This window comes from Urtica dioica, chromosome 3, assembly GCF_054948205.1.
Source record: "Urtica dioica subsp. dioica isolate 48M chromosome 3, U.dioica_male_clone48M_v1_H2, whole genome shotgun sequence".
NCBI classification, from domain to species: domain Eukaryota; kingdom Viridiplantae; phylum Streptophyta; class Magnoliopsida; order Rosales; family Urticaceae; genus Urtica; species Urtica dioica.
This window is the reverse complement of record NC_142758.1, coordinates 8,674,009-8,686,093: the sequence shown is the minus strand read 5'-3', so window position 1 is coordinate 8,686,093 and position 12,085 is coordinate 8,674,009.

Here is a 12,085-nt window from a genome sequence, read left to right as displayed (position 1 = left end):
ATTGAAAATGGCTTACTACGCCAACTGTGAAGCAGATATCTGGTCTAGTACAAAGCATAGCATACATGAGACTTCCTACGGCTGAGGCGTAAGGAATCTTTTTTATGTCCTCAATCTCTTGTGCAGTCTTGGGAGACTGGTCCTTAGAGAGCGAGACTCCATGCCTAAAGGGTGTTTAGCCCTTCTTGGAGTCTTGCATCGAGAAGCGATCCATTACATTGTCAATATAAGATGCTTGAGAGAGCGATAGAGCGATAGAAGCATCCTCACCCAACTTTTCTTTAAGCACAATTTTGCTTCTAAGTTTTACATCTTTCATAAAGTCCTCCTCAAGGAAATGAGCGTTAGTGCTAACGAATGTTTTGTTGTCTTCGGTACTATAGATTGTGAAACCTTTGGTTACCTTTGGATATCCAACAAACAGACATAATTTTGACCTACTAGTCAACTTGCTAGTCTTTTGCCTTAGCACATGTGCAGGGCAACCCCAAATTATGATGTGGCCTAGATTTACTTTACGGCCAGTCCATCGTTCATAAGGAGTACCAAGAACTATTTTAGACGGAACATGGTTCAGAATGTAAGCTGCTGTTTCGAAGGCATATCCCTAAAAGGAAAGATGGAGTGATGAGTAACTCATGATCGATCTAACCATCTCCATTAGAGTTTGGTTCCTTCTCTTAGACACTCCGTTTTGCAGAGGTGTGCCAGGTGCTGTAAGCTGAGAAGCGATACCTTCTTCTTTAAGAAAGTCATCAAACTCTTGAGACATATACTCACCACCTCGATCGGATTGAAATGTTTTGATCTGTTTACCAGTTTGCTTTTCCATTAAAGCCCGGAAGACCTTAAATATGTTGATTTTATTAGATCGGAGGAATCAGAAAGTTTGATCTTCTTTGGCTCCCTAACTAGATCGTTATCTATTTCAGTGTCTAAAAGCGAAGGTTGCGTGGGATAGATGTAAAAAAAAAAAGCATTATTCGTACATGCATCAGTGACGAAAGAATTATTGGAATTCTTAATAAACTTTAAATAATAATCTTGCTCACAAAGACGAGCAACAGATATCAAGTTTTTTCTCGAAGGAAGGAACAAAATAAATTTTATTCAAATTTAAAGTTCAATCTTCAAAAGATAGCGTCACTAATCCCACGGCCTTTGTGACACCGAGCTCCCATCACCCCATCTGAAGGAGAAGTCACCTTCCTCTAACTTTTGCTTTTCTAAAACCAGTCACAAAACAACAAATATGGTTAGTAGCAGCGGAGTCAAGAATCCACGTTGATACATTATCAGCTACTAAGCATGCTTCAGTATTAAGTACAATACCGTTTTCCGTAGCTTTGAGATATGTATGACAGTTCCTGCACCAGTGTCCGGGTTCATTGCAGTGGTGGCATTTGTCGTTAGACTTGTGCACCTTGATTGCTCGGGGCTTCTTCTTCTTCTGAACCTTGCCTTGGTTCTTTTTCTCAGCCTTGCGAGGTCTCTTCTTAGATCTGGAGGTGGAGGCTTTGTGCTCAGTATCAGCTGCCTCTCCTTGGTTCCTCTTTCTCTTAGTGAGACCTTCAGCAGTGTGAAGCTCCTTCATTATCTCGGTAACAGTGTACTCTAGCTTGTTCATGCAGTAGTTCAGCTTGAAGGTATCGAAAGATTTGGGGAGAGTTTACAAGATCATATATATTTTAGTCTCTCCATCAATCTCCGATCCTAGGATTTCCATTTCATTCAGATAACTAATGATCAACACATATGGTCTCTGACAGGAGTCCCAACCTTCATGCAACAGTTCATAAACTGTCGGACTGCTTGATGTCTGGCCTGATGCTCTTGCCCTCCAAACATCTCATGGAGATTATAGAGCATGTCGGCGGTTGTCTCAATGTCACGATGTTGCTGCTGGAGCACATTGTTCATAGATGCTAAGATATAGAACCTCGCAATCTCATCGGAGTGGAGCCAGGCCGCCAAGGCGTCCTCGTCCTCTTGAGTCGTATCATCATTCGTCTGAGGAGGGCACGGGGTGGTGAGTACCCACTTGTGCTTGTCAACAGTAAGGACGATGTTGAGGTTACGTTTCCAATCAACGTAGTTTTCGCCTTCGAGTTTGTTTGAGGAGAGGATGGTTGAGAGAGGGTTAAGAGACATCTTGCTGAAGCTAAGTTGAAACAAGTTTATGATTAGTCTTTTGGTTTAGGATTTAAGTTTGTTTAAGTTTTTAGGATGAACAAGACAGAAGAAATCCAAGGGTGTTATGAACAAAATGATACTTTACTCCTTCGAGGGAAGGCCGAAAAGAGTCTCCTTTCATAAGTTAATGACTCATCATTAATGCATAGTCAATATGTCAATACATCAAATTTGACTAGCCACCTTGTAAAAATGTTTGATAACTCATATCCTTTCGCAGGGCCTCGAGGGAGGATTACTAGGGATTGAGTCTAAGTGTGTAACCAACCACTTAGTCCATGAGATCTACTTTGAAAAACAATCCACAGAGGCCCCTCGTCTCATTGTTTCACTCACTGACGTAGCTCTTATAACAATGATCAGAGCAAAGCACTGTTGAGTACTCTCATTTAAGAGAGGGCCACGAGAGTGACTCTTAGTATGGTGACAATTGCACTTTTAATTAGGGTTGGGGATCGTGGGCTGTAAACAACAAGTATAACCCTCCCACTTAGTTTTTAGAGGTTGCACATCGTCTCTTATATGTTCGGAAACACATTTCCTAGTGTATAGAGAGATAGAGTGGAATTCTAGAAATTGATTCCTAGATCGACATATTTCAAGGAAGAGCAGTGCTAGTGCATAAAGGCACAAGGTCCATACTCAGACGTTTCCTATTTTCTACTACGGAAAGTGTGTGAGAGAAGTGTGAACGTTTAACTCACTTGAACATTTGAAGTTTGAGATTACACACCTTCTTGCATCTTCTTGTCAACTAGTCTTTGAGGAGACCTCCCACTCAAATTTTCAAGAGCAATAAATTTTGAACATAAGTGATATAGATATAGTTTTGAAAACATGTTTGATTTGGATGACAAAACTTTTTCAAGTTTGAAAGTGAAAACTATTTTTCAAAATTCAAACTAGTTTTATAAAATCTCACTTTCAAGTAAATATTCAAAAATTCAAAACTTTTCAATCTTCCACATTATGTTTATTATAATTGAGAAAAAAAAATTTGCTCAAGGAAACTTTTCCATTTGAGTTTTAGAACTCTCGGAATGGGATCCGGGATCCGGAATCCAAAATTGTCAGAAATCATGAAATCCCGGACTGCAAGCACCTCGGAGTAAAATCGATGTAGATGGTGGCTCCGGTGTCCAATTGAGCTAATTCTAAATGATGTGGAAAGTAGACTTATAGGCCTTTAATTTGGTTTAAGAACCATTCAAATCCGAATTTGGAGCAGAGAGATGCACTCGTTTTACCGAGAGGTCTTAAGCTCAAGGAATTTTAGACAGAAGTTCGGTCGAGGACAAAAATGCAAAAGAATTAAGTGTAACGAAACATTTTATTGAGTTTTTAAGTATTTTTGATGTGTTTTATCAACAAGGTAATAGTATAACATAAAATAAAAATAACAACATTTGTAAAACAAGCGAGTAAATAAATAAAGCAAGCTTCATAAAATTACCCGAAATTCTCAAACTTCTCAAAACACGATTTTGATTAAGAAAACATTAAAAACTTTTAGAACTGATTCTAATGTGTTCTAATAGCATCCCAAAAGTGTAAAAAATCAATATGCATTTTAATTTAAAGGCCCGAGCAATAAATTAAAAAAAAATCTAAAAAAAGATTTCTAGCAAATTCATTACCCGAGTAAAATTAAGAAAACAATTTTCATACTCATAGTTTAAATTACATGGACATGCTTAAACTTTGACCATAGCTCTGAAACCATTTGTTGGAATAGATCTAGGATTAAGAATAATTTATCACTTCTTGCAAGCGGCGACATATAATTTTTTTTTTAAACATGTAAAACGATTTTACTACCTAGCTAAAGTGCATGAACATATAATCTAAAATAAAACTATAATGACTTTTCACTCGATACCAACCTTGTTTGAAGCTTGAGCGTTGAGAAGCTTTTGGATTGGCAGAATCGCTTGTCTCCCTACTTAGCTTATCTCCTTCGTGTCTACTTGAATCCGAGCAACCACAATAGTTTCTACTACTAGAGTCTTTGAGTTTGGTTGGGATTTATTGTGTGGGCACTATTCAACACAATGACTCAAGAACTAGTCTTAGAGCCAAATAGCTAATACAAAATGCTAGGTCCAATGAGGACTTAGGTGCCAAAACAAAAGAGCAAGAGGAAGAGAGGGAGAGAGAAGTGGGTGGTCAAGGCTAGAGAGAGAAAGTCTCAACCAAAAACTTGTTTTAACATTGTGAATGAGGTGTGGTATTTATAGGAGTAGGGATTGCCTTGAAGAGGTAATTTCCTCTTTTCTATTGAATATCACATATTTAAGAGCACAATCTTTATTTCCCATTCCTATCATAATAATACCAAGGTTGGAAATTTGTTTCCCTTTTCTTCTCTCTTGGCCGTCCAACACTATATGACATGTGCCATAAATTTGTTTCCTCTTTTCATTTTGGCAAGTATCTTCATACATCAATGCACAAAATAATTTCCCTCTTTCTTTTATGATGGTGGCCACAAAATTCTTCATCTAGAACATGCTTCTAGATGTTTTTTTATTTGTTAATGACAATACAAGAAAAGCCCATGTAGAATTTTCACATAAAATTCCATAAAATGAAATTCAATCCTCAAGGCCCAAATCATATCTTGGCCGTGTGGACTTAATTCACATTGTCATCATATGACAATGTCCAAAATCTTATTTTGACATTTATACCATCTTATGTCCTTATGGATAAAATTGCCCTTTAGACGATTTTTGTAAAATTCGTCTAGTTCAACACTTCAACTTGTTTTGACTTAGCTACTAGTTTAACTAATCCTACTCTAATGACTGGTGGTAGTGACCTCATGGATCCAAATGAACAAAGCCTAAGCTAGCATACTTGGACACAAAAGTTTACAAACATTTTCCAAGTTCTAGCTTAATATCAACTGACTCCACTAAAGAGTTGACACTGAAAATCTCTCGGTTCAAATGAATATAATTTCTACTCAAAATTATACTTAATTGTGATGAGTGGATCCATTGAATATTATCTATGTTTACCCTTCATGAATATCATCAACTAGATGAGATTTATAAAATTACCATTTTACCCTTCTAGTTGTTATTTCCTCAACTCCTTTGTCACTTGTGAATAAGTTAGAAACAATGTATTGACAAGTAGCTAAAAGTCACATTGATTCATCCAAAAAAGTCATGACTCAATTTGGTGATATACATTGCATTTCAGCAATCTTGTACATGAATTCCATATATATGAGATATTCACAAAGTTGTTCATGACATCTTCATAACTCAGTACTTCATCAATAGGTCTTGTATATATCATATAGTGAATCTAGAACTCTGACCTTCTCAAATGAGAGTATGTAAGCTATGAAATGACATGTCTCAATTCAGGATTGAGATAAGCATGATGTAATTCATACATAGTGACTTTGAGACAGAAGGGGTTAAATGGTTTTGTTCTTACAATGTCTCTAGAAGTGCACTGGTCAATTCAGTATCTTCAGAAGGTACATAGGAAGAACTATAGAGTGTCCAACTCTCTATGTCTCATAATTAGACATCATAGGTTCTCCTAACAATCATACTGAGATCAATAACCCTTTGATCCTAAGATTGTGAATATATTATTTTAAGCAAACCATGAAGAGTTTGTTCATGCAAATTTGTATTTGACTCTTCATTTGTTGTTAGGTTTGTTTCAGGACTAAAGACTAAGGTTTATCATAAAGCTCGAAACAAACAAGGAAAAATGAATGAAAGTTTCAACTCTTTATTAATTATTCAGCAGTTACAAGAAAGAGTCTTCATGAGACTTTATTACATCAAATGCATATAAGTAACAACTACTACTCTTCTTGTGGGCACCAATGCCAACAAACTCCCACTTGACTCAAAGAAGATGTGAGTAGTCCTTCATGCCAAATCCCTCCCGATGCTGGTCGAAGACCTTGCTGGCTAAAGCCTTGGTGAATGGATCTGCCAAGTTTTCCACCGTCGAGATCTTCTTCACCTCCACGTCTCCGCGCTGCACGATCACTCGAATCAAATGGTATTTCCTTTCAATATTCTTAGAGCGCTTATGGCTTTGAGGTTCCTTTAAGTTAGCGATAGCCCCACTGTTATCACAATAAAGTGTCATGGGTTCGTCGACTTTTGGAACGACTTTCAAATACTTAAGAAATTTTCTAAGCCATACAGCCTCTTTGGATGCTTCACAAGCAGCCATATATTATGCTTCCATTGTGGAGTCAGCAATGCAAGATTGCTTGGTACTCCTCCAAACAACAGATCCACCATTCAGAATGAACACATGTCCTGAAGTGGATTTCTTCGAATCCTTATCCGCCCGAAAATTGGAGTCGGTATATCCCGTCATAGTCAGGTCAGTACCTGAATATGTAAGCATCAAGTTCCTAGTTTTCCAAAGATACTAAAGAACATGCTTAACAGCAATCCAGTGCTCGGGTCCAGAGTTGGATTGAAAATGGCTTACTACGCAAACTTTGAAGCAGATATCTGGGCTAGTATAAAGCATATCACACATTAGACTTCCTACGGCTGAGGTGTAAGGAATCTTTCTTATGTCCTCAATCTCTTGTGCACTCTTGGGAGACTGGTCCTTAGAGAGTGAGACTTCATGCCTAAAGGGTGTTTAGCCCTTCTTGGATTCTTGCATCGAGAAGCGATCCATCACCTTATCAATGTAAGATGCTTGAGAGAGCGATAGAGTCCGGTTCTTCCGATCTCGAAAGATCTGAATCCCCAGAATGTACGCAACTTCTCCTAGATCCTTCATATCGAATTGTTTTGCCAGCCATATTTTAACCTCAAATAACTTACCCACGTTATTACCTATGAGTAATATATCATCGACATACAATACCAGAAACACAACTTTACCCTCGTGCATTAACTTGTAAACACAAGGCTCATCTATCGACTGCTCAAAATTGAAGCTTTTTTCAGTTTCATCGAATCTAATATTCCATGACCTAGATGCCTTTTTTAATCCATAAATGGATTTAAAAAACTCACAAACCTTGGTCTCTTGACCTTCTTCCACGAAACCGTCTAGTTGAGCCATATAATTGCGCTCGTCAAGATTGCCATTCAGAAAGGCAGTCTTAACATCCATTTGCAGATCTCATAGTCGAGAGATGCAACAATGAATAGAAGTATACAGATGGATTTAAGCATCGCGACTGTCGAGAATGTATTATCATTGTTGAGTCTAGATCGTCGAGGAGCTAAAGCTTGAAGATAGTCTTTATAAGACTGAATACGGAGGAGTGAAAGCTTGAAGATTCTGTAGTTGATCCAAATCATGTGAGTCTCTCTAAATCTTTAAACCTTGCTCTTATTGGTTGCTTGACGTCACTTACATGAATAATTAATATGTAAATCTAGATATTGTTAGATAACCATGATATTAATTAGCTCTTGTTAGTGTAATTAATTAATTTCGCAACTAATATGGTTATCAAGGTGCGATAATCACCAACAACTCCTAGATAGTAACAACAACGTCAAAAATTTGAAAATTTGTCTTGTCAATAAACCCAACAACACCAATAAAGTTATAAACATTGAAAATGAAATACATACTAAAACACAAAGAAAGTTCTAAACATTAAAGGAAACATAAGAAAAAATAAAAAAGATCTATGTCAAATTACAAACCAAGCCAATGACCCATCTTTGTGGCCCTCATTCTGGTGGAATAGGGTTGTAGCACGTAGCTCTATTGTGACCTACATCTCCACATTGGGAACATTTGCGAAGTGGGGCATCAGATTCTCCTAGAGATGGAATCCTTATCTTCCTAGGTCTACCTACCAGACGACCTAAGAAGTAAGGCGGATTTACTTTGATCTGTTTGATTTTGTCGGGAAAGTCCATGACGATTCACATTCTTGAGGACGAATAACCCCTACATACGCCAATTTTCAATACTCGGTCGTGTAGTACTCTGCATAATAGCTCTCTACAGATAGGTTGTGTATGTGACAAACCGCAATAGCATGAGCACATACAAATAAGTCAGTTGAAATTCTCGACATGAGCACGTCTTATCAATTATGTTCACTACCCATGTTGTTCCATCTATGTCTAAAACCTCGAATTCGTATACTGTAGAAGGTCAGACCTAAATCATAAGAAAAAAAAAACTATAAACATAAGATGTGTCACTAATTGATTGCATTTCGTGATAGATGTGTCACGAACTATACTGGTTTTGTGACAGATGCGTCACAGACTATATCGGTTTCATGACAAATGTGTCACGAACTATAACATAATAAACAAAGTTAAATATCAAAGATACATATACCTGCATATTTGCCGAGACACCAAGTTTTTTTGTAACATTTCTTTATGAAATTTCACTGACAGCACACTTTGAGTTGATGACGCCTTTTCTCTTCATTGGTAGAACCAAACTTGCATTCTCTCCCTTGACCAATCAAGGTACTTCAATATTGGAAATGACCTTGCTTTGACGGTTAGCGCATTAAAAAACTCTGCGTTTGTTTGAAGTCATGATTGTATACATTGAGGTCTTGAAGAAACAACGTGCCCACTTCTCATTTCGTACTTCGTTCACAAGGTACGGTCGAATCAACGGGTCTTCCTTGTCTAACATGCGCATAAACTTTTGATATTCAAATATAGTATACCCCTTGGGTGCATTATAGATCTTCCACTTGAATTTCTTGCCAAGTTTCTTGAATTTTTCCTTGAAATTATTATTCACTTGGTATGCGCAAAAACCATGTTGTGCTCTTGGAAAAACTTTATTCGCAGCGTTAATGATCCCGGTGTTTCGGTCAGATACGATGACAATGTTATCTTTCTCCCTCAATGCTTCATTCAGTTTGTTGAAGAAGTAAAACCAGGACTTGGAAGTTTCTGACTCATCAACACCATAGGCAAGCGGGAATATTTGCTCATTCGCGTCCATCGCGGAAGCCGTAAACATGCTGCCCTTGTGATAGGTCGTCAAGAAGGTTGCATCAACAATAATGATAGGCTGACAATACTTCCATATCTCTCTGAACGGAGCCAAAGAAACAATAAAGTACATGAAATACTTATGACGATTAATTTTTATGTCGATGAGAGAAACTAGATTCTTTTGCTCTAACATGTATTTGTATTTTGCAAGAGAGGCATACGACTCATCCTCAGTCCCACATAAGGACGATACTACACATTCTTTTCCATTCCTGCTTTTCTGTATGAAACAATGACTCCAACCTCTGTTCGCATGTAACTCTAGATCTCTTTTGGGGTACAACTATGTACACTTGGATTGATAAATTGGTGTTTCACCCTCTCTCCAACCAAGATTGTAGTAGCTTGCGGTTGACCTTTTTGTCTGTCCTCCACAGAACAAGTATGTTTTGCTTTATATATTAAAACATAAAGATGTACACACGGTCATTTATATTTCGTTACTTGTTTTGGTTGATTTCGTGACACATGAGTCACAAAATTTCCCAAATTCATTACACAAAATGCATCCATTTCGTGACACATAAAACACGAAGTGCATCAATTTCGTGACACATTAGTCACAAAATGCATCTATTTCGTGACTGATGTGTAACGAAGTTGGGCAATTTCAGAACAAATCAGATTAAAATGACATGAAGTTTGATCGGATATGAAATTTTACCTTCTAATTTCAAAACAGTATGTGTTCTTGAGCTTCACTGCTCGGACCGCCCAATCACAATTTTGACCCGCACAAATGACATGAAGTTTGAGCGGAGATGAGTTCTTTATTTTAAAACGATAATGATTATTGATTGCATCCATACGCAAATGCTTCAACAAAGCCGCTTTGGTTGCATATAATCCTTGTTTTGTACACTTATCAGAGATAAAATATCCAGCACGTCAGTATCGATAGTATCGACACATGTATCTGATGCTGGAGCCGTACACAAACACAGAACATTGTCTTGGCTCGATACCTTATCTTTTCTTTGGGATCGAGTGGGCGGCTGTGGCGGAAGAGGGGGCTCTGCCTGGTGTTGAGTCGATGGTGGAGCCTCTATCGACAAAATAATTGGTGGCAAAGGTCATCTGGGTTGGGATGTCGGTGTTGCCTGAGCAAAAGTATTGACGTCATCCAGCTCTACGTTATCATTGACGAAAGCCTCCTGACTTGGTAAGTCCTATTCACGTGACTCAGATATAGGACTTGGCATGCTTGGAATGATCCTGGTTCAATTGTCAGCATATCCACTCTCGCTTGTGTTTGTGTTGGAGTGGATCCAACGCGTGGAGAAGAGGTCCGATACGCTTTTGTTATCCTCAAATGGCTCTTGACTATCTTAAGTACAAGATTCAACTTCGTCTGGTTCGGTTCGTTCTTCCTCGAATGCAAATAACATCGTAAACTTTCATTATCGTCTATGGTTGGCGGTATGGGCCCGTCAGCTTCGTGTTTGACGACGATTGAATGCATTGTATGGGTCACATTCAACCGAGCGTACAATGTTCGCATCAAGCTTTGGTAATTCAAGTTGGTCGGTAGTAAAAGTATAAGAGTACCACCCTCTTGGTATACGTCTGATTTTACCCACTTCCCGCTATGCTTAGCATATAGACATATTTCCTTCATCCCTCTATATGATTGGTCACATTAGATATAAGTATCAAAACAAGGTTGTTAACATCGAAATACATCCAGTTCGTGACACAAATGTCACGAAATGCTTCCACTTCGTGACACATGTGTCACGAGCTGGATGCACTTCGTGCACCTAGAAAACTCATTGCGAAAATCAAACAAAAGCTTCATTTTGGCGAAGTAATCATTCAGAAATGCATTGGAATCACTTTCAAATTGAATAAAATCACTTAAACTTGTTCTTATTTGTTAAAAAGACGACGAACTAACCAAAATTTGTTCGAAGAATTTTTGGATCTCGACCCAAAACTCATGAACAAGGAAGAAGACGACCCAAAACTCCAGAGCGAAGAAGAAGACGAGCACAACCCCGACCCACGCTGCGACAATGACAAATGAAGAAGATGAGCAAATTTATTTCAAGTTCGGACTTTTAAATTGGGTTTATCATTCAAACCTGAAAATTGTGGAGATTGTTCTCCTATTCCAAGGGAAAAATAAGGACCTCTCTTGCGAGATTATGACCAGCTGAGTCTAAATTCAGGCAAGCCTCGTGAAGAAGGATTCCGGCGAGCTGCATAATGAAAACTACGTGAGGAGTGAAGATGGATGTGAGTTTGGAGCAAGCCAAGCAAGGAAGAAGCCAAGCAAGAGAGAAAAAAATAAAAAGAATAAAAAGAGAAATAATAGAAAATTTTGACTGAGGTACTTAAGGAAATAATTAATTCTCTCACCTACCTCTAGTACTTTTTTTTTTTTTTTGACAAGACCTACCTCTAGTACTAGTTGTGTCAAATTTTGGGTTTTGGACTATATTTGGTAAGTGTCATCCATTTGGTATTTTTATGTCAATCTCCCTTTTCATTTTAAATTTTACTTTGACTCTAAATTTATAGTTTTTAATAGACTCAATGAGTAGTTAATAATTTTTTTTTTTACTTTGTTCTTTTTTTTTTTCGCAAACAAGGTTTACGAGTAATGAACTAATCGAGTATTCAATTTTCACACCCAATACCCGACGGTTATACGTGTTACTCAACCTTTTTTTAGAAAACGAGTTAATAGATATGAGATAATAACACGTATTTTTTTCAAATGAGTACGGGTAACGATATATGTGCACAAGCCGTACTCGTTGCAATTCCTAACTAAGTCTATAAAGAGAATTTATTAAGTTTCTTAAAAAAATAATAACGTTATAAACTAAAAGGGAATTCAAACGGCATTTGAATAATCAACTCCGAGTTAAGTGTGATTTTTA